This window comes from Silene latifolia, chromosome Y, assembly GCF_048544455.1.
Source record: "Silene latifolia isolate original U9 population chromosome Y, ASM4854445v1, whole genome shotgun sequence".
NCBI lineage: Eukaryota > Viridiplantae > Streptophyta > Magnoliopsida > Caryophyllales > Caryophyllaceae > Silene > Silene latifolia.
In genome coordinates this window covers 87,706,805-87,728,605 of record NC_133538.1, presented here as the reverse complement: position 1 = coordinate 87,728,605, position 21,801 = coordinate 87,706,805, and the positions used below count along the sequence as shown (strand labels likewise).

Genomic DNA, 21,801 nt, shown 5'->3' with positions numbered 1-21,801 from the left:
AGTAATTCCCTTCTCCATGTGAATGACCCCTACTTTCCTAACAACATTCATTTGTTGTTAGCCTATAATAGGGTAATTTATCTTTGACTTCGATATGCGATAACCCTGTCAAATTTTGGCGTCGTTGGCGGTGAGTACGGTTTTGTTACTTTTTAGTTATTTAATTTTATCTTATTTTTATTTGTCTTGGGGAACATTTGTTCTTTGGACCGTTCTTACCATCTTCTTGTAGTTTTTGGTCTTATGCGCGGGTCTTCTCATTTGGGTTAGCTAATTCCAATTGATCCGGAGCCCGAGAGAACCTTCCACCATAGACTAAACTATTTCAAAGAGCTCGCAAATTCTTCCAATATCGATAGTTTGGCTCACATCCGTGGAAATTATCAAACTCTTGAAGAAGAAGAATCCACTACTCCTTATCCACCATCATCTTCACCACCAATTACAAAGAAAATGGTTCGCTTATCAAACCATTCCAAGCCCACCGCCGAAATGCTCCCTAGGGGTATTGCTCAAAGTCATAGACCCCTAATTAGACTCCTCTAATTAGTTTATCAAATTACATTAAATTAGTGATTAATGGATTTATATAACAGGTATGCAAATACAAATAAATAAATTAGAAAAAAGAAGTAAAAATTTCCTTATAATGCTTATAGAAAAAATAAGTACAACACAACTTGTTGTCTTATAGAATTTCTACAAAACATGGCAAGATCATCCTAGTATTCAAAGTATAATACCTCCTTCTTGTTGCACCTAAGAACTTGCCTCCAAAAGCACTTATAATATTAACTAGATATTATAAGAGCTCCCCTTTAGCTATTACTATGAAAACTACTACACTTAGTAATATTTGATTACCACAAATACTAACTCTTAGTAATATTTTGTATTAGTTTTGATAGAGTTTTTCTAGAGAGATGTTTTGAGAGATTTTCACACTTGCACAAGTAAAAATCTTATGAGTAAAAATTGCCCATAAAGAGGCCATGAGGCTGGCCACTCAAGAGGAGAGAGGAGGTGGAGTGTTCAAGATTTTTTGTATGCTTTTCCATTTGTTCTATTTTATGCATAAACATCATCATTACACATAGAGAACAACACAACATGCATAACTAGAAATAATGGTGTCTAAACACCCATTTCTTTCCCTATTTACACGGTCCAAATAGACCTATTATAATGGACCTATTATGTGTCCATTTTGATTTTAATATTTGTCTTACAAATACATGTGAATCATCCACTTAATCATCCTCTTAAGTGTTACCCATTATGTAAATATAAAACACTCCATAATAATTATATATACATATCAATATATATACATATAAAATATACTAACACTAATCTAATTATTCGATTAGTACAATTTTAGTGAATTAATAATTAATTAGAAAACCTCGTCTCAATAAACAATTTTATTAAACAATTATCATATAATTGAATAATAACTTCCGATGGTGCGAGTTCTAAACCCCTTCTCTCGATTAAAACTCAATCGACAAACTTTTAGTCAATAAATAAAGGGATTAGTTAAACTGTATCAGATACAAATAATTGGATTTTTATTGGGGCTCGTTCCTTTAGATGTAACCGAAAGGGATAAGCTGAACACCGCCGTCGTACGACTATAACGTCAAACCTTAGTTGGCCAATCGTTATCGATATATGTTGATCAGTTGACTAGTATTGCCATTAAATATCCCGGGTATATTCCTTTAATGGGATGTATTATATAGACGCACTATTGTGGAGGACACCTACTTCAACAATTTCCACCAGCAATATTGAATCGTCAAATTTTGAGATCAAACCGGCTTTCATTAGCCTTTTTGAGAAACACCAATTTTGTTGAGGTCCAGTTGAAGATCCCAACTTGCACATCAAAGTTTTTTCTGACTATTGCTCTATGATAAGGCAACCGGGTGTAACACAAGATCAAATTTGGGACATGCTATTCCCGTTCTCTTTGAGAGACAAGGCTATGCTATGGATCAATAGCCTTGAGAAAGTTTCCATGGGATTCACTGATTGGAGTAGCTTGGCTCTTGATTTCTACCAAAGTTATTTCCCTCCGGAAAAGACCGCTCTTTTGAGAAGTCGAATCACTGGTTTCGGACAAGGGCTTGATGAGAGCTTATTTGAAGCATGGGAGAGGTACAAAGAGTTGCAAAGAGAATGCCCTCATCATGGGTTAAATACTTGGTTTTTGACTATCACCTTCTACAAAAGATATTATTCTGAGTCTCATCGCATCCTTGACTCCGCCAACAATGAGAGGTTTGATCAAATGTATGTGGCTATTGCACATGTTACTATTAAGTCTATGGCTATTCATGACTCACAATGTCAATTTAAGGAGTGCAAATCCATTGTAGGCTAAGCAAGAAGATCCGAATGTGACACTTTTACAAGCTCAAGTGACCTTCCTCACTCAACAACTTGTGAGCTCTCAAGGCTCTAATTTTACTCCGCAAGCGAATAAAATGTCAAGTCAATTTAGCTCTTTTGTGAGCTTTTTAGAGGTGTGGGGCATGCTGCCTAATTTTGTGTTAATAATTTCCAACAAGCCAATGCCTTTTAAGCTCAAAGGCCTATCTTCTACAAGAATTCCAATGTGCTTGTTCCACTACATCAACAACAACTTCATGTGGGAGTAGGTGTCCTCCATAATAATGTGTCTATATAATAAATCTCATTAAAAGAATATACCCGGGATATTTAATGGCAATACTAGTCAGCTGATCAACGTATATTAGTAACTATTGGCCAACTCGAGTATGAGGTTACTGTCGTATGGCAACGGTGTTCAGCTGATCCCTTTCGATTATACCTAAAGGAATGAGCCCAAATAGAAATCTAATTACTTATATATGATATAGTTTAATTAGTCCCTTAAATAATTGACTAAAGGTTAGTCCAGTGAGTTTTGTAGAGACAATGAGTTTAGAACGCAGGCCTGCGGAATTTATTTTTCGATTATACGATAATTGAATAATAAATTTATTAAATGAGACGAGATTTAGTAATTAATTGTTAATTCACTAAAGTTGTACTAATTGACAAATTTGATTAGTTTTACTATTGACTAATTTGCTTACTATTAGTACATTATATATATATATATGTGTGTGTGTGCGCGCGCGCGTGCGCGTGCACGTGGGCATGTGCATGTGTGTGTGTCTATATATATATATATATATATATATATATATATATATATATATATATATATATATATATATATATATATATATAGACGCGGGATCTCGTGAGTTTAGTTCTTATGGTGAGTTTGTGCTCACAAATCTACACCATTAGTTGAGATTGGTTATACGACTGGGATTACATTTTTATTAAACAAGTGCTTCCGACATTCTCTTTCATATTCTTAAATTATCCACTCAACTCACCTATCTCACTATAGTCCATCAATGACGACTCCATAACAGCACTACACCATAACGAACATTACATAAACTCGATTTCACACCTCCACCCTAAAACCGCTTCGTTAATATCCCTTTCCTTCTCCCCTCCCCGCCATTGCTGTAACTTGATACCGTCGTCAGGTACCAAAAATAAAAAAGCTAGTTACACTAACAGAAGCTAGTAGTAAGTAGAGTCGATCTCCACAGGGAGGCGGTCACTATTCACTTGTCTGCTCGGTCTGTCTACGGTCACAAGATGGGGGGTTTTGAATGTTTTGACTAAACTAGTAAGATTAAAAAGGAATAAGAGGAATTAAACAGAGAAGGAGAGAACTAGGATGTCGGGTCATCAATGAATGTCAATTAATTGCAGTTAAGGTCACAGATTAGTGGATGTGTCGGTCTAAGAGGCAATGAATATCTCACTCCGGTCTCAATTCGCCCTAAAATACTATTAGCTTAGCTACCGCCCTCACTAAAGCATCCTATTGTTCGCTACGAGTTTCACCCTTTCCAACCATCCGGTCCAGGTCAAGGTTTACTACGATAAAATGACTAATTGCGTCGACTCAATTAGACAGTAACAATTAATTGTAGCGATTAACAACATAGACATAACAACAACGACAAATCCGTAAATTAATCAGCAATTAACGTTAATTCATCGACTACCCTAATCCTAGCAGGGAGAATTAGCTAGACATAAATAAAAGTAATGCAAGAACAAGGAATAGAATAACAATAAACATTAAATAAGAGAAAAGAGTAAGAAAGAATTACAGAGTAAGATCCGGGAAAAGAGCAGAGAAAAGAAAAATATTCAACAGAAGAAAGGTATTGTATCCAGTGATAGGGAGAGTGAGAGAGAGAGCTAAATGACGTCTAAACCTTCCTATTTATAGATAATAGGATTTTTATTTGACCTAATAACGAATTAAGACTAAAAAGCTCGAGCCCAATAAGAAACTACTCGATCGATTGATTTTAAACCACTCGATCGAGTAAAATAAAGCTCAAACCACTCGATCGAGTGAAAAATCTACTCGATCGAGTAAACCTTAAATTGAATCTATTCGATCGAGTAGAAAAAGGACTCGATCGAACATAATTGTACTCGATCGAGTACTTTTCAGCGCACATTTCCTGCTTCGCGCACTGAACTTCAAACGGCTGCCATTTCATCGTTACTTGGGCAAACATGGTGATTCCGGTGGTGTTGGAAAGCTAAGAGGACAATCTTTTGTCTCCAAGTATAATCACCTGAAAATCAGTGGTAGAACTCGAGATATGGCTTTTCAAATTAGGCACTAGTAATTTGAAGTTCTTCCTTTACTCGCCTAGCTATCTTACTTCTTTGTGCATCTCAAAATAGCTACATTCCTGCTCCAAATTCACTCTTCCTCCAAATGCATGCTAAACGGACGGTAAAAGGCTCGATTTCACTATTTTCAGGTTCATTCTTGCAAATAAGACAAAACAAACCAAAGTAGCATATTCGGGGCATTTCGTAGCATAAAACTACGATAATATCATAGAAATACGTGCATAAAAAGGCCTAAAGGACTATATAAAATGCACGTATCAAATATCCCAAAACCAAACCTTTACTTGTCCTCGAGTAAACTAAATGCAAACTAATGGAACCGAAAAGATAACTCAGAGCTAGCTATAACTTGTCTACTTAAACCAGTTTAATGCAAATTAAAATCAACAGTTACAGCTGCAATGGTCATTACGCAAACGAATTATAAGATGCCCATTAATAAAGCTGACCTATCGACCTTACAAGACCAACAAAATCGGACTCTCACATGGTCACTCTTCTCTCATGAAACAAAGGGTGAAAGTATATGTATAAGAGAGAAACAGAAAACAGTCACTCACCTAGACTGCGACCTACATAACATGCATGCAACAAAAATGATAGACGATTCAAGTACTACACATACATTCCAACCAACAATGTCCGTCACAGCTGAGGGCTTACAAATGATATGGGAAAGTGAGGTTCAGGTGAGAAAAGGCAAAACAAATTATGGAAATGTGAAGGTAAAACGTCAAGCTAGTTCCTAAACAAGGCCATATAAGACCATCCGAATCTCAAATGACTGTAAAATAAAGTACAAGTGCCTTTCATTTGGCACACAACTCAGTAACCAAAAAGACTACTTCCTCAAAAAAAATATGGAATAAGACGGAGGAGTGAGACCGTCATAAGATAAAAATGAACACGTACGGTCTCAAAATCAAACCAGCTAAGATTTTCTATTTTTTTCTTCTCCTGGTTTCTTACTGAGTACGTGATTCTTTTTGATTTTTTTTCATTCTTTCTTTCTTTTTTTTTCTTCCTTTTTTTTCGTAAATTTCTCTCTTTTTTTTTTCTTTTCAATTTTTTTTTTCTTTTTTCCTTCCTTTATTTATACCAACTCCAATCAAAATGATACGGGCCAAACTGCAGACGGAAAACGCATAACACAAAAGACATACTAGACTAGCTTGATTAGGCAGGCTTAGTTTTGGATGTAGCTAATGGGTCAAAAAGGTTAAATTTGGCTTAAGTGGAGCTAAATGGGTGAAAAATGTAAGAAAATGGGAATTTGCAAGCACCTCCCTGCATGTGACACCGACCACAAACCCGAATGTATGCAATTGAAAAGAAATCAAATTTCATAAACGTGCAAAAGTGATAGACATGTTATGCAAGGAGTACTACTCTCAATTCCTACGTAAACCGGTCAGGAATGTCACCAGTTATATGGCTCTAAAACTCAGAATTTATAGAGTAGGTTTCCAATTTATCAGGTCAAGTCTACACGACCAGCAAATTTTTTGACAAAAACTCGTAGAAAAGCGCAAGACTAAACTAATAACTGTCAATTAGATGCAAGGCTCAAGTAAAAAAGACAAGTTAAAGTGCGATTTCATCACGGAAATCTACCGTTCTGACTCAACCTATATGCAAAATGAAATGTGAATTTTTTGAAATTTTTTCGTTTTTTTTTTAGAAAAATAAAGAACAATGCATACGAAAATTAAACGTGATAACAAGAATGCAATAAAAACTGAATGCAGACACAGACATGGATGCATAACCTCCCCAAACCAAACTGTACAATGCCCTCATTGTACTCAAAAATAAGGGAAATAAATGCAAACTAAAAAGGAGAGAGTGACTGTGGAAAACTCACAAGATAACGCGAAGTAGGGACCTCCCCAAACCAGCCAGCAACATGGGAGGTCATAAACAGCTTCATAGTGGCGTCATAGGAAGCGAATCAAAGCAAGAAAACTCGATCGAGAGAACCGATTATTAAAAAAAAAAAAAACTGAAATGTTTGAAAAACAACTAAAAATAAAATCTCCGAGTTGCCTCCCGGGTAGCGCTAGTTTCAGACAGGTCCCAGCTCGACCTTCTTTTCCTCGACAGCTGCTCCAGTCAGTCAGAATCAAAGCAACTCAAAGCTCTTAACAGTAGATCATATAACTGCGCATGTGCTACACAAGAGCATAAGTAGCACCATGATATAAAAGTAAAATAGGAAATTGAAATATTTAATCGTTTAAGCCTGACAAATTTCCTATGAGAGCTCCTAAATTTGTCCACAAAATGAAGGAGCTCGGGAGCAATTAACAATAATCTAAGGTCCCGTTTCAGATTAACAAATTTATGATGACAAGAACGGTGGACAACTGTTAAATCATTTGACGAACCGGGAGGGGGTATAGCATTAAAAGAAAAAAACACGAGTCATACGAGGTAGCGTACTATTAATATTAACAACAATAAAATTATCGCTAACTACCTCAGGTGGGTTGCTCTCAATGTCGGAATCATTGAAAAAAGAATATATTACCTCATCCGTGCTAGGAGCAATTATTGACTCAGCTGTCTTCTCGTCACCCTCCTCTGTGGATATCGTCCCGTAAATCGCAGCCTCAAGTGCATCCAGCTCGGCCTTGAAAAGGGGGGATTCATCGTATCCATTATCATCATCAAAATCGTCATCTAGAACAAAACCACATGACGAATCAATGCTCTCACTGGCCAAATCAGTCGATCGAGTAGAATTTTTACTCGATCGAAAGCTTTACTCATGATATTCACTCGATCGAGTACAATGAACTGCTCGATCGAGGACTTCCTCAACAAAACTATTCGATCGAGTGGAAACATCTCTTCGATCGAATGGTTTCTCTGGTAATTCACTCGATCGAGTAGAATTGTTAGCTTGATCGAGTGATTTCTCTAGTGCAGCGCATAAATCTTCATAACTCGCTTCATTTTCGGATAGATCTTCGTAATCCGAGTCATCCAAATCATTTATAGCGCTAGGCAACTCGGGTCTTTCATGGGAAAGACCACTCTCGGTAGAGTACACCTCCTCTGGTTGCCTACTATTTGACTCAGCGACTAGCTGAGCTATTTAAAACTCCAGCTCAATGAGTTGAGCTTCTATTCGTCTATCATACTCTTGCCTTTTGGATGCAAGTGTCTTTATCAAAGATTTCAGCTCCGCAATCTCTTCTTTCTGTCTATCAGGAGGAGGAGCTTGTTGTCGCGGTGGCCAGATAAATGGAGGCTTTTGATAGCCTCGCTGATAGGGTAGATGTGGCGGCACAACTACAGGAGGTTGACTAGCTCATCTCTGCTGTTTCAATGCGTAGACCTTGTCATTCTCTGCCATGCAAATAGCTGCATTGTGCTCAGCAGCACCACATCTCCCACAGTAAATCACCTGCTATGTCATATAGTGGAACATAGGTGACGGGTCAAAGGTACTCAAGCCTTCCCTTTGACGATATTTTACCTAGAACTGTCTAGGTAGGACCTATCAAAAAAGCACTCAAGGAAAAGGATAAGAACTGCCTCAAGGAATAAATTCCTTGAGGCTAAAGACAGACAAAAAGAAACAAGTAAATAAATAGTTGCCTCCCCGGCAACGACGCCAAAATTTGATACCGTCGTCAGGTACCAAAAATAAAATACCTAGTTACACTAACAGAAGCTAGCAGTAAGTAGGGTCGATCTCCACAGGGAGGCGGTCACTATTCACTTGTCTACTCGGTCTGTCTACGGTCACAAGATGGGGGGTTTTGAATGTTTTGACTAAACTAATAAGATTAAAAAGGAATAAGAGGAATTAAACAGAAAAGGAGAGAACTAGGATGTCGGTTCATCAATGAATGTCAATTAATTGCAATTAAGGTCACAGATTAGTGGATGTGTCGGTCTAAGGGGCAATGAATATCTCCTTCCGGTCTCAATTCGCCCTAAAATACTATTAGCTTAGCTTTCGCCCTCACTAAATCATCCTATTGTTCGCTACGAGTTTCACCCTTTCCAACCTTCCGGTCCAGGTCAAGGTTTACTACGATAAAATGACTAATTGCGTCGACTCAATTAGACAGTAACAATTAATTGTAGTGATTAACAACATAGACATAACAACAACGACAAATCCGTAAATTAATTAGCAATTAACGTTCATTCATCGACTACCCTAATCCTAGCAGGGAGAATTAGCTAGATATAAATAAAAGTAAAGCAAGAACAAGGAATAGAATAACAATAAACATTAAATAAGAGAAAAGAGTAAGAAAGAATTACAGAGTAAGATCCGGGAAAAGAGCAGAGAAAAGAAAAATACTCAACAGAAGAAAGGTATTGTATCCAGTGATAGGGAGAGTGAGAGAGAAAGCTAAATGATGTCTAAACCTTCCAATTTATAGAAAATAGGATTTTTATTTGACCTAATAACGAATTAAGACTAAAAAGCCCGAGCCCAATAAGAAACTACTCGATCGAGTGATTTTAAACCACTCGATCGAGTAAAATAAAGCTCAAACCATTCGATCGAGTGAAAAATCTACTCGATCGAGTAAACCTTAAATTGAATCTATTCGATCGAGTAGAAAAAGGACTCGATCAAACATAATTGTACTCGATCGAGTACTTTTCAGCGCACATTTCCTGCTTCGCGCACTGAACTTCAAACAGCTGCCATTTCTTCGTTACTTGGGCAAACAGGGAGACTCCAATGGCGTTGGAAAGCTAAGAGGACAAGCTTTCGTCTCCAATTGAAATCACCTAAAAATCTGTTGTAGAACTCGAGATATGACTCTTCAAATTAGGCACTAGTAATTTGAAGTTCTTCCTTTACTCGCCTAGCTATCTTACTTCTTTGCGCATCTCAAAATAGCTACATTCCCGCTCCAAATTCACTCTTCCTCCAAATGCATGCTAAACGGACGGTAAAAGACTCGATTTCACTATTTTCTGGTTCATTCCTGCAAATAAGACAAAACAAACCAAAGTAGTCTATTCGGGGCATTTCGCAGCATAAAACTACAATAATAGCATAGAAATACGTGCATAAAAAGGCCTAAAAGGACTATATAAAGTGCACGTATCATAACTGTCCCCATAACCCTAATAACACACGACAGAAATTCCAGACAGTTTACGTGTTCTGATCACTCTAGTACTCTGAAATTTATCATTGGTGTCGATCAATTCAGGTTAAAAAATACCTATATCTGTAACCGAGGGTAAGATTAAGGATTCTGTGGATGATGGAAGTGAGCGTATGGGGATTTAAGGGGGTTGATTATGGTTGAGCAAGTGTTTAATCGGGTTATACGTGTTAATTTAACTATATGCATGGTCTAACAATCTTTGAGTTGATTTATGTCTTACAAGTCTTGTTGAAAATATTAGAGAATCATGGTAGGTTGTCAATCAAGCATTTCATTAAGCATAACATGTGCATAATTTAAAAACACAACATACAATCATTCATATGAACTCATTAAGCATAAATCTAACCCATAATTATTCCCTTAATCCCCTACTAACCCTAGCTAGAAGACTACTAACACATCATCATGGTAATCATGTTATCAATGGTGTCAAATATCTTAACAAGCATAAACATGATGATTAAGTAGAGTAATTAACAAAATATTAAATAAAAGATTAAGTAAAGAGTAAAGGAAGTATACCAACTTAAGATAAACAAAGGAAATGGAAGAATAATATATAAAAGCCTTGATTAATGATTAAGAGTTGTCAATTCTCCAATACAAAACCCAAGTAATCTTCAATAACCAAGCTAGATCTAAAATTGTATGAGCAATAATTAAAGAAGGATTAAGATGTAATTAAGCTAATTATAATAGTCCAAAATAGTCTAATCTATCATCATCCTCTTCAAGTTCTAATTACTTGAGGTATTTATATTAAGTAAAAGCTTTAGGTTAACTACGGGCTTAAATGACGGTTAGGCCTCTTAAGAAAGTCTTTTGCCTTGCTAGAGCTAGGTCAGGTAGCACAACCTCTTCCTTTCGAGGTCAGTCATGTCAGCTGGCTCGTAGGAGCTGGGCATGGGCTCGCCCGAGCTCCAGTTAAGCACGCCCGACCTTCAGTGAACTCGCCCGAGCTCACTCCCTTTTCTCTCTTTCTTTGGCTTGCCTGCCTCTTAGCTCGTGGGAGCTAGCCTGGGCTCGTGGGGGTTCCTCTTCATTGCCCGGAAGCTTGCTTTATTGACTAATGCCTTTAGTGTCGGTATCCTCTTATATTGTTGGTCGTTATATGCGATCAATTTAGGTCCACAATGCTCCATCTAAACAAGGCTCCTGGTCTCCTCCTAAAAAGGCCTCAAATCTCATATAATTTGCATAATAGGAAGCTAAAAACAAGAACGACCCTAATAATCACGTAAATGCATATGAAACGAGGGCTTGTTAGGGACTAAATGTTAATAAATACGAGTCACATCAAATATCTCCAAACCGAACCTTTGCTCGTCCCGAGTGAAGAGGTGACTAAAATTATGACCCTTATTTAAACTATTCTAATAACATAGCCTATATGAGACAATTAGCAGTTATCTCTCCGCCCCTTCAACTCACAATAAGACATCCATGAGATAGAATGCCTTCTTGCAATGTAAGGAGGGGCTTGCCAAAATGGCGATGTATGTAAACATTAAGCACACAAAGAAACATAGGATGTATTTACGAAAGGAATAGCCACTTTTCTCATCTAAACGGTGGATATCGCTAAAAGAGAAACACTTCAAGGGCACACATTCCTTCATAGGCATTAGTTCTACAAACTACTAAGTCTAAGTTGATACAAACAAATCACCTTCAAATAGTGTAAAACTAGGCTACTTTTGTCTACAATTGCTAAATGCTTTCGTCAAGGCCGATCGGATGGGGTGGAAGGATAATCCCTATGGTGTTAGTGGTATATGACATGACAAGTCTCGAATTCTCTATAAAAGTAAAGATAAAGGGTCGTCCCAAGCTCATTAAGGTGGCATAACAAAAGATTTTTTAGAATAAAATGCTCAATTAAATTAAACAAAAGATAGTGGATTTGACTAGCATTCAAAATTTAAACTCAATTCTAATTCCGCATTTCACATTTCAAAACTCAAGATGGGGTTTGTCCCTTCCTTGCTAATGTCCTTTGCTTTCGTCAATCGCTTATTAGGCAACCAGTTAACTTCTAGACAATAGCTTTTTGGGGTGATAGTCCCTCTGTCTTTGGGTGATTGAATTCACAACTGTCTGATGGCCCAATTTAATGTATCCCTCGCCAAACCACATCGAAGTGGTACACCTCCATCAAAACGACTAAACATCGCAAATTTCAACATTTCAAAACGCTTGAGGTTTCCTTGGCAATTAAAATGATTCTATATCACAAAAACTTTTAAAATGAGCACTTGAAACTTATTCATGAAAAGTATTTTTAGGTTGCCACACCACCAAGTCATTCAATATCACGTAGACAAGTTGATCAAGTCCATATCACTTCATAAGGTTACTTAGGGGATTCACATGCAAACCCTTGACTTAGCTTAAGTGTCAAAAGATACTAGTAGAAAACTGCCTAGGGTGTCTTGAATGTATTCTAGTCAACAAAGTCATAAGGAGAAAAAGTAGCTATGAAGGTCTATGTGCACTTGTCATGGTTCTCAAGTAGACTTTTGAAAATCCTAAATGCAACTATATGCCATGATGCAACTACATATATACAAATCCAATGTACATGCTCTAATGAACTACATGGCAAGTAATCTAATGCAACTTTGAACACCACATAGATACCAAACCGCAATGCAAAAAATTCACTACATTATCATTAACATAAAAGTAGGGAGAAGAGATTAGAGCGATCATACCACATGCGGTTCTTCATTAATCCCTAAAGGATGCCTCGAATGTGGTCCAGTCCCAATGTGAAAAGAGTAACAAACACACAAGTATATAAAATTCTATATTATACACTATAAAGCAAAGAACATATTTTTGGTTTTTCAAAATTTTCAAATTTTTAGGATTTTTTTTGTTTTTATGAAATTAAATAACATGTTTATATTTTTTTCAAAATTTTTCAAATTTTTATAAGTTTTGAAATAATGATTCCCATCCCCATACTTATTCCGGACATTGTCCTCAATGTACATAGTGGATATTGGAATCCAATGCGAATACAAGACTGAATGCATGAATGAAAGCTCTAGTAATGCAAGTTCTATATGACATAGATACAAGTGATGCAATCTGATACTGTCGTTTCTGTACCAAAAATAAAATACCTAAGTATAACTAACAGAAGCTAGCGATAAGTAGGGTCGATCTCCACAGGGAGGCGGTGTACTATCTACTTGTCTATTCTATCTGTCTAATGTCACAAGTTGGGGGTTTTGATTATTTATATTAAACTAAAGATGCTAAGCAAGAGGGAGAGGAAAGCGAGAATTTAACAGAGGAGAAGGGAATATGCTAGGAGTCGGTCTACCGTGGCAGCTGTACTATCGGGTGTACTGAGGCGATTAGACTATTGATAAGAAGAGCTATGGTCGTCACCTTTCGGTCCTTAAACCGCCCTAGGGTCTCCTAACTTAGCTTTCGCCCTAATTAGTTATTACCTATTGTAATTAAGCAAGTCTTCCCTTCCAATCTTTCGATCCAGGTCGGGGTTAACTACTTTTATAAATTGGTCTCCTGCATGCATACATTCAACCTAATAACAATTAAATTGCCTAATACAATTCTTATCATGGACTAATCTATTCAAGTCAATTATAACATGTTGCTACCACGGCTTCCCTAATCCTAACATACTAAGGGGATTTAGCTAGACATGGGAATAAGGAAAACTAGAATAAAATAAATAGGAACAATAAACATTAAATTAAAGAGAGAAAAGGGAAGAAAGAATTACTAAATTAAAAGATCCGGAAATGAAGAACAAAAGTAACAAAGAGCCAAAGTAACGTAATAGAAGTGTCGGATGAAAAGGAGGGAGGAGAGATGAGAGAGTTTACAATGACATACCGACTTCCTATTTATAAGAAAATAGGATTAGCTAAACCTAATTGACGGAATTAAAGCAAAAAGCCCACCAGTAGCAAAATCCACTCGATCGAGTGGAATAAAACCACTCGATCGAGCAACTCGGGCTCAAAGCGGTCGATCGACCAGAATAGTTACTCGACCGCCTGATTATTCATCCTAAAACCACTCGATCGACTAATTAATTACTCGATCGAGTGGATCTTGACTTCAGCAGCTCATGATTCTCGTTAGTTTGACTTTGACTTGTCCTTTTAGCTCTCGAAAAGGCTTCACGCATCCCAAGACAGCTATAATTCCCGCTCCAAATCCACTCTTCCTCCAAATGCATGCAAAACGGACGGTAAATGGCTTGATTTCACTACTTTATGGTCCATTCCTGCAATTAAGACAAAATACACCAAAGTAGCATATTCGGGGCATTTCGTAGCATAAAACCACGATAAAAGCATAGAAATACGTGCATAAAATAGGCTAATAAGACTATATAAAATGCACGTATCAAATCTCCCCAAACCAAACCTTTACTCGTCCTCGAGTAAACTAAAATGCAACTAAAGGAACGGGAAAGATAACTCAGAGCTAGCTACAAATGCCCACTTAAGCCGATTTAGTGCAAGCAAACTAACACGTATAGCTAAACAGAGTCAAATGCAAACGAGTTATAGGATGTTTATAATAAAGCTGAACCTTCGACCTTGCAAGACCTTTAATAATGGACTCTCACGGGTCACTCTTCTCTCATGAAGCAAAGGGTGAACATATATATGTAAGAGAGAAAGAAAAATAGTAGCTCACCTAGACTGCGACCCACATAAACATGCATGCAACTAATATGATAGACAATTCTAACTACCGTACATACATTCGAACCAAACAAGGCCCTGGCACAGCCGAGGGCTTACAAAAATATGGTAAAGTGAGGCAATGGGTAAGAAAAGGCAAAACATTTTATGGAAATGTGGAGGTATAGGCGGCCAAGCTAGTACCTAAACAAAAACATATGGCAACATCCATTTCCAACTCAATTATGAATAAATACATGCCCTTCATTTGGCACAAAACTCACCAAACCGAACTAGCAACACTCCTCAAATGATATAAATAAAACATAGGAGCAGAAACCGTCAACAACCAAACAACATATTTTTTTTCCAAATCTTTTTTTTTTCATTCTTTTTTTTTTCGGTTTCTTCTTGTTTTTTTTTCTTTCAACTTTCTTTTTTTCTTCTTTCTTTCTTTTTCACGTTTTTTTCAACTCTTTTTTTTTCTATTTTCCTCCTTTTCTTCATAAATACCAACTCCAAAAACAATAGATATAAGCCAAACTTGATACAATAGACAATATATCGCAAAAACAATCTAAACTAGCTTGACAAGGCAGGCTAAATTTGGAATGTAGTTAAGGGTCAACAGGCAAATTTGGCTAATGTGGAGTTAAATGGGTAAAAATAAAAGAAAGGGAAATTGTAAGCACCTCCCTGCATGTGACACCAACCACTAACCGAATGTATGTAGGCAAAAAGCAATTGAATTTCATATATGTGCAAATTAATGGTACATGTTATGCAAGGAGTAACTACTCACAATCCTACATGAAACTGGTCACAAATGACACCAGTTTATAAGGCTCTAAATCTTAGAAATTATAAGTAGGTTGCCAAAATTTCAGGTCAAGTCTATATGTTCAGCTAAATTTTAACATAAACTCGTTGATATGCAATAAGACAAAGCTAAAAGATAAAAGTTTATTGCAAGGCTTAAGCAAAAAGACAAAAAAATAGTGCAATTTCATCACTGAAATCTACCGTTCCGACTCAACCTATATGCAAAAATAAACGTGATTTTTTTTAATTTTACCATTTTTTTTAATTTTTATTGAATTTTTGAGTTTTTAACAAAAATAAACAACAATGCAAACATAAATTAAACGTGATAACTGAAATGCAATGAAAACAAAATGCAGACATAGATATGGATGCAAAACCTCCCCAAACCAAACCGTACAAAGCCCCCATTGTACCAAAACATGGAAAGGAAATGCAAACTGAAGGAGAAAGAGAGTAAATACGGAAAAACTCGCAAATGCGCGAATAAAGGGACCTCCCCAAACCGACCATGAACATGGAAGGTTGCTAAAGGCCCGGAAAAACCGTCTCAGGAAGCTAATCCAAGTCAAATACACTCGATAGCAGATGAACAGTAGCTGATCGAGTAGAGTGGGCATCCAAAACTTGCTCGATCGAGGAGAAAAACTGTCGATCGAGCAGTTCTCTATCTGCAGGTGGTCGATCGAGTAAATATTTCACTCGATCGAGTGAATTCATCAGCAAAAGTGCTCGATCGAGTAGGGAAACTACTCGATCGAGTGATTCCCAGCGTGTTCCCTGCAAAACGTAATTAAAAACGGCCCGCAAACTAACTAAACAAGCATACTAAGATAGTCTATGGTATAAAAACCATTTATTACAACTGAAAGTTAATAAAATGCAAAATAAAATAAAATTATCCGGGTTGCCTCCCGGGTAGCGCTAGCCTCAGTCAGGTCCCAGCTCAACCTCCTTTTTCTTCGAGCCTTTATAATCAGCTACAATCAAAACAGCTCAAAGCGCGTAGCATTAGATCGTACATCTGCGCATGTGCTACACAAAAGCATAAGTAGCACCAAAGTGGAATGAAGAAATAGGAAATAAAATTAAACAACCGTTTAAGTCGAACAAATTTCCTATGCGAACTCCTAAATTTATCCACAAAATAAAGTAGTGCGGGAGCAATCGTCAATATAGTAAGGATTTGTTTTGGATTAACAAAATTAAGACGAAAGGGATGGTGAATAATCGCTAATTTATTCGTCCACATGGGAGGGGGTATAACATTAAAGGAAGAAGCATGAATCAAACGGGGCAATATGCTATTAAAACAAACAATAATAAGATTATCGTCTACTACCTCAGGTTGGTCGCTCTCAACAACGGAATCACTGACAAGGGAATGCATTACCTCATCCGTGCTAGGAGCAAGTACCGATTCAGCTGTCCTTTCGTCGCCCTCAGTGGAATTCGTCTCGTAGATCTCAGCCTCGAGTGCATCTAACTCGGCTTTGAATAAGGGAGATTCACCGTAACCATTATCGTCATCAAAATCGTCATCTAAATCAAACCCATATGACGGATCAAAGCTCCCAATGGCCAATTCAGTCGATCGAGCAGAATAATCACTCGATCGACCAATTTCCTCCTGAATTCCACTCGATCGAGTGGAAATATCACTCGATCGAGGACTTTCTCCTGGAAAATCACTCGATCGACCAATATAAGTCACTCGATCGAGTGATTCCTCTTGTACAGGGCTGAAATCTTCGCGTAAGGCATTGAAATATGATAGAAACTCGTCATCCGAGTCGTAGAGGTCATCCTCAGCATTGGGCAACACGGTTTCTTCGTGGGAAAAACCGCTCTCAGTAAGGTATACCTCTTCTTCTTGCATCTCAGCTACTAACTGAGCAATGTCAGACTCCAGCTCAATGAATCGAGCATCCCTACGTCTATCACTCTCTTGCCTCATGGATAAATTTGACACTAATGTCTTCATTAAAGACCTCAGTTCCGCAACCTCTTCTTCTTGTATATCAGCTACTAACTGAGCAATGTCAGTTTCGAGCTTGGCAAGTCGCGAAGAAGTGCGTCTATCATGATCTTGCTTCTCTTGCAATTGAGATGCAAGTGTCTCCAATAGAGATTTCAGCTCCGCAATTTCTTCTTCTTGTATATCAGGAGGATCTTGTTGCGGTGGCCATTGATAGGGTGTGTTGGGGCTGGTGTCCTTAACAGTAAGTGCAAGGACTTATAAATCTCTAAAAGGATCAAAGGGCATACTTTTGGTATTATTATCAGTTGGTCCACGTTTATCAATAACGGTTGGCTTGCTAGATAAGTTTGACGTTATTGTCATACAGATGGCGGTGATCAACTGGTCCCTAAAAGTCACACCTATAGGATACGTTTGAGAGATGTGACGGTATGAAAATACGATCATGTAGATGCGATTTTGACTAACCGGTTAGTACGAGTTATTTGACTAATAATTAGTCGAAAATGTGATGTTGAGATATTTTATTTAATACGGATTAAATAATAATGGCTAAGACGAATTAAGCGGTTAATTCGTAAAATTGAATATAAGCGTTTTATATTTAATTAAATGTATATTGAATATAATTATACAATATTGTCTTTGTCGGACATGTATTAATGATTCAACTAAACCGTGTTATTAGTTGATGATTTAATATCCGATAACCGATGACAATGATCTATAATAAACACCGCGTTGTATACATTTTAGCCTCGGACCACGAGTTAAAAATAAGGAGAAAATGGAAGCCCATTTCCCCTTGTCCACTCGGTTTTGGCCGAATTAGGTGAGACAAAAGGAGAGCTCTCTCCTCCACTTGAAACCTAATTCATTTGCTAAAAATTTTTAGGGTTTTGGGAATTGTGCCTCCCGAAATTCGGATCTCTCATCCAACACAAACTCACAAAACAATCCCCTCAATATTGCAAGGCAATTAGGGGATTCTCTCTAGCACAAGGGCATTTCTCGGACAATCTTGGGTGCAACATTTAGGAGGAGATCTACCTTGATCTCTCATTGCCATTTTGCACTAGGACCGAAGGTTATTTCTAATCTTTATCGTTTCATTATGTTTTTCGTTTTATGACTATAATCACATGTAAATTTTGCGTTATAATCCTATAATTAAAGGGTATTATACGGATATTACCCTACAAGTGGTATCAGAGCGAGGCCACGTAAATTTTTCTATGTGATTTTCATTAAACGATTTTTGAATCGATGAATTTTTGTCTAAAATTTGGTGCGGCTGATTTTTTTTTATTCGGCACAAAATTTTTTTTGCCCTCGGCAATTTTTAATTTTTGCGTTTTTTTCTTGGGAACCGTGTCCATGTACACGGTTGTGGTTGTGATTTTGTCTTGTTTTCGTTTTTGATCTTTGCATATTGTTTTGTAATCGATATTCATTGCAATATGTTAAAGATCTATCGATTGTTTGTATAAAATTTCATTCGGTACAATTTTTGTCACGGTTGGTTTGAAATTTTACTCGGCTGTTTTTGTGCCTCGAAGATCGTGCCTTGTGACGATCTTTTGTTTTCGATTTGTTCTTTGCGAATTGTTGTTTTAAACGATAATTACAACAATATGAGAAGATCATGCCAATTGTATTTTTGTTTTAATCCGGATTATGTTCAAATTGCAATTGAGTTTTGTCAAATCGATTTTGTGTCGGATGATGTTGCTTACGTTTTTTTTTTTTTAGGCGGTGATTTTTTTTTTTTCTCACGGCATTTTGAAGCAAAAAAAAAAAAAAAAAAAAAAAAAAAAAAAGGTCTTTCACGGTTTTGGCCGTGAAACAAGAAGAAAAAAAAAATTTATGTTTTGTTTTTTTTTGTTTTTGCTCACGTTTTGAGCAGCAATAATAAAAAAAAATTTTTTGGGGAATCTGTATCTGTTCACGTCACGACGAGAAGAAAAAAAAAAAATTTCTGTTTTTTTTTCGGCCCCTTTTAATGCATAAAACGGTTTTTATGCTCTCGCTTGATAGTGAAACGGTTCACCCACGTAAAATTAAGTTACTTTAAAACGATTTAAAGTAACGGATTGTCACGAATTAAAATTAAGTTGATGAAGCGGTCTTGTCACATAATTTTAATTATCTTTGGTGGTTTGGATAAATTTAACATAATTACGGAATTATGTCACGAATAAATTTAAATTTTAGTTGATGCATTTTAATTTATCGTTCTTGTTTAATTTGAATGCTTTTAATTACGTATTTATTTATTTTTGCAAACGGTTGTAACTTAGTGTGGCCTTAGTAGAACGTGTTACCGTAATGATGGAACACGGTCTTGGTTGTATTTTGAGATCTCGTATCTCCATTTTTATTTCTTTCAATTACAGTTTTTATTTAGAATGTAAATAGGTTTATATTTGTAAATTTTAATTGTAATTTTGAGAAGACTAAAGACGGAGACCGGATGCTCACTCCCGCTACTTGGATCAAGATGGAACATCAAGACAAGCTTCTCGGGTCCAACGGTGGATTCCAAAGTTGTTTTATGTTCTTTTTATTAGGATAGGCCACACTAGGAATTTATTTTTACGTATTACATTCATTTATTTATTTTTCGTAACGATAATATGCATCATATTCCGCCTAAAAACCAAACCACCTAATTATTGCATGAAAACTGACACATATAGAGGTTGCAAGTTAGTTTTCATTGACATTCTCATGTCACACGATTTTTAAGCCATCACCCAAATTTAATTCATTCACGCAGACGCTAGTTATTCGTTCACTTAATATGAATTATAATTCGGATTGATGGGATCTTCCTCGTATAAACAAAAATTGAGAACGGTCTTTATAGGTCAAACTCCAATGAGTCCCTTCTTCGTCGGTAGGCATAATATGACCCCTTCTACGTCGGGTAAGTTGGAACCGATTGACCTATTTTATCTCAACACTATGGTCACTCGTACGATCCTGTGACTATGGTGGACTATAGATAGGATTTACGAAAATCTATCGACCAAGAGTTCTTCCGGAAGAATTAGCTAAACAGTTGGCTTATCAATTTACAGAAATTGAGTCTTGGGATCACTTGTATCATTCTTGAGGGAGATCAATTATGCAAGTGCATTGAGTCTACATGTTAAAATGAATTTTAAATAGACTTAAATCACCTCGATGAGTTGCTTATTTCGTTCTTGTTTTTCTTTCTTTTACAGTGTAGATCACGAATTTTTAATCGCTTATAACAAATGGCTGGTTTCTACGATAACCCAATGCCAAGTGCCACATTGGACCGTGAGTCCCGGCTTCGGATCTTCATGAATCGGATGAATCGGTCTACTCGGATCAAGAATGATGGATCAAACTTCGGAGGCGGGAGGCGGCATTACGGAAATGCCGCTGGCCGACGACGGAAGCTCAAATATCTATTAGAGCCCCTCCGGCAAACCCAGGTCCCACGGCTAGAGTCTTTGAAATCACCAAGTTTAATGATTTACGTATGGAAGCGGGTGCGATTAAAAACGTACTCATTTTTGCAATGGAATCCAATTTGCAGAAACGCTTCATAGCCCATGGTGCGAACAAGATTTTCACCACGCTCACCAAGGAATTCTCGAAAGCACCGAGAATCGTGACCTATGAGCATACCACTCGCTTCTTTGATGCGAGACTCCAGAAGGGCCAACCAGTTAGCCCACACATTCTCAGCATGATTGAGAATGTCGAGAAGTTGGAGACCTTTGATTGTAACATCAGCGAGAACATTGTTATCGACCGCATGCTTCATTCACTCCACGATGGTTTTTCGCAATTTAGAGCGAATTACTATATGAATGATTTGAAGAAAACCCCACATGAATCGCACTCCCCTTCTCGTACGGACCGAGAAGGACATGAAGTTCAGTGGGAGCTTGAAACAGGATGTTCTCGTTGTGTCCAACAAAGGGAAAGGTAAGGGCAAAGCTCAGCAAACCTAACAAAAGAGGTAAACCGAAGTTCAAGAAGTCGGGTTCAGGTAAGAGTGGGCCTGGTGAGTCGAGCACCTCATCAGGCACGACAAAGAGCAAGAATGAAAACATAGAATGCCATCATTGCCACAAGACTGGGCATTGGAGGCGTACATGTCCTGTTTATCATGAGGACTTAAAGGCAGGTCGTGTTAAACCTGTTGGTATGTCTTCTCTCTCTTCTACTTTTATTCATATGATTGAGATTAACCACGCAAGTTACGGAACTTGGGTACTTGATACTGGTTGTGGTTCTCATCTGTGTAATCATGTGCAGGGGCTCCGAAACATCGAACCCCTCGTAAAGGGTGAGGTGGACCTGCGTGTTGGAAATGGAGCAAGAGTGGCTGCCATCTCAAAGGGGACATATGTGATCCAGCTTC

At 37.3% G+C, this 21,801-nt stretch overlaps 1 non-coding gene across 1 annotated transcript; it reads right to left on the bottom strand.

Annotated features, from left to right (window-relative positions):
• Positions 1 to 2,095: 2,095 nt before the first annotated feature.
• On the bottom strand, positions 2,096 to 2,202 carry LOC141635129 (small nucleolar RNA R71). The gene has a single exon (XR_012539833.1). It is a non-coding gene; the product is annotated as a small nucleolar RNA R71 (small nucleolar RNA).
• Positions 2,203 to 21,801: the final 19,599 nt, after the last annotated feature.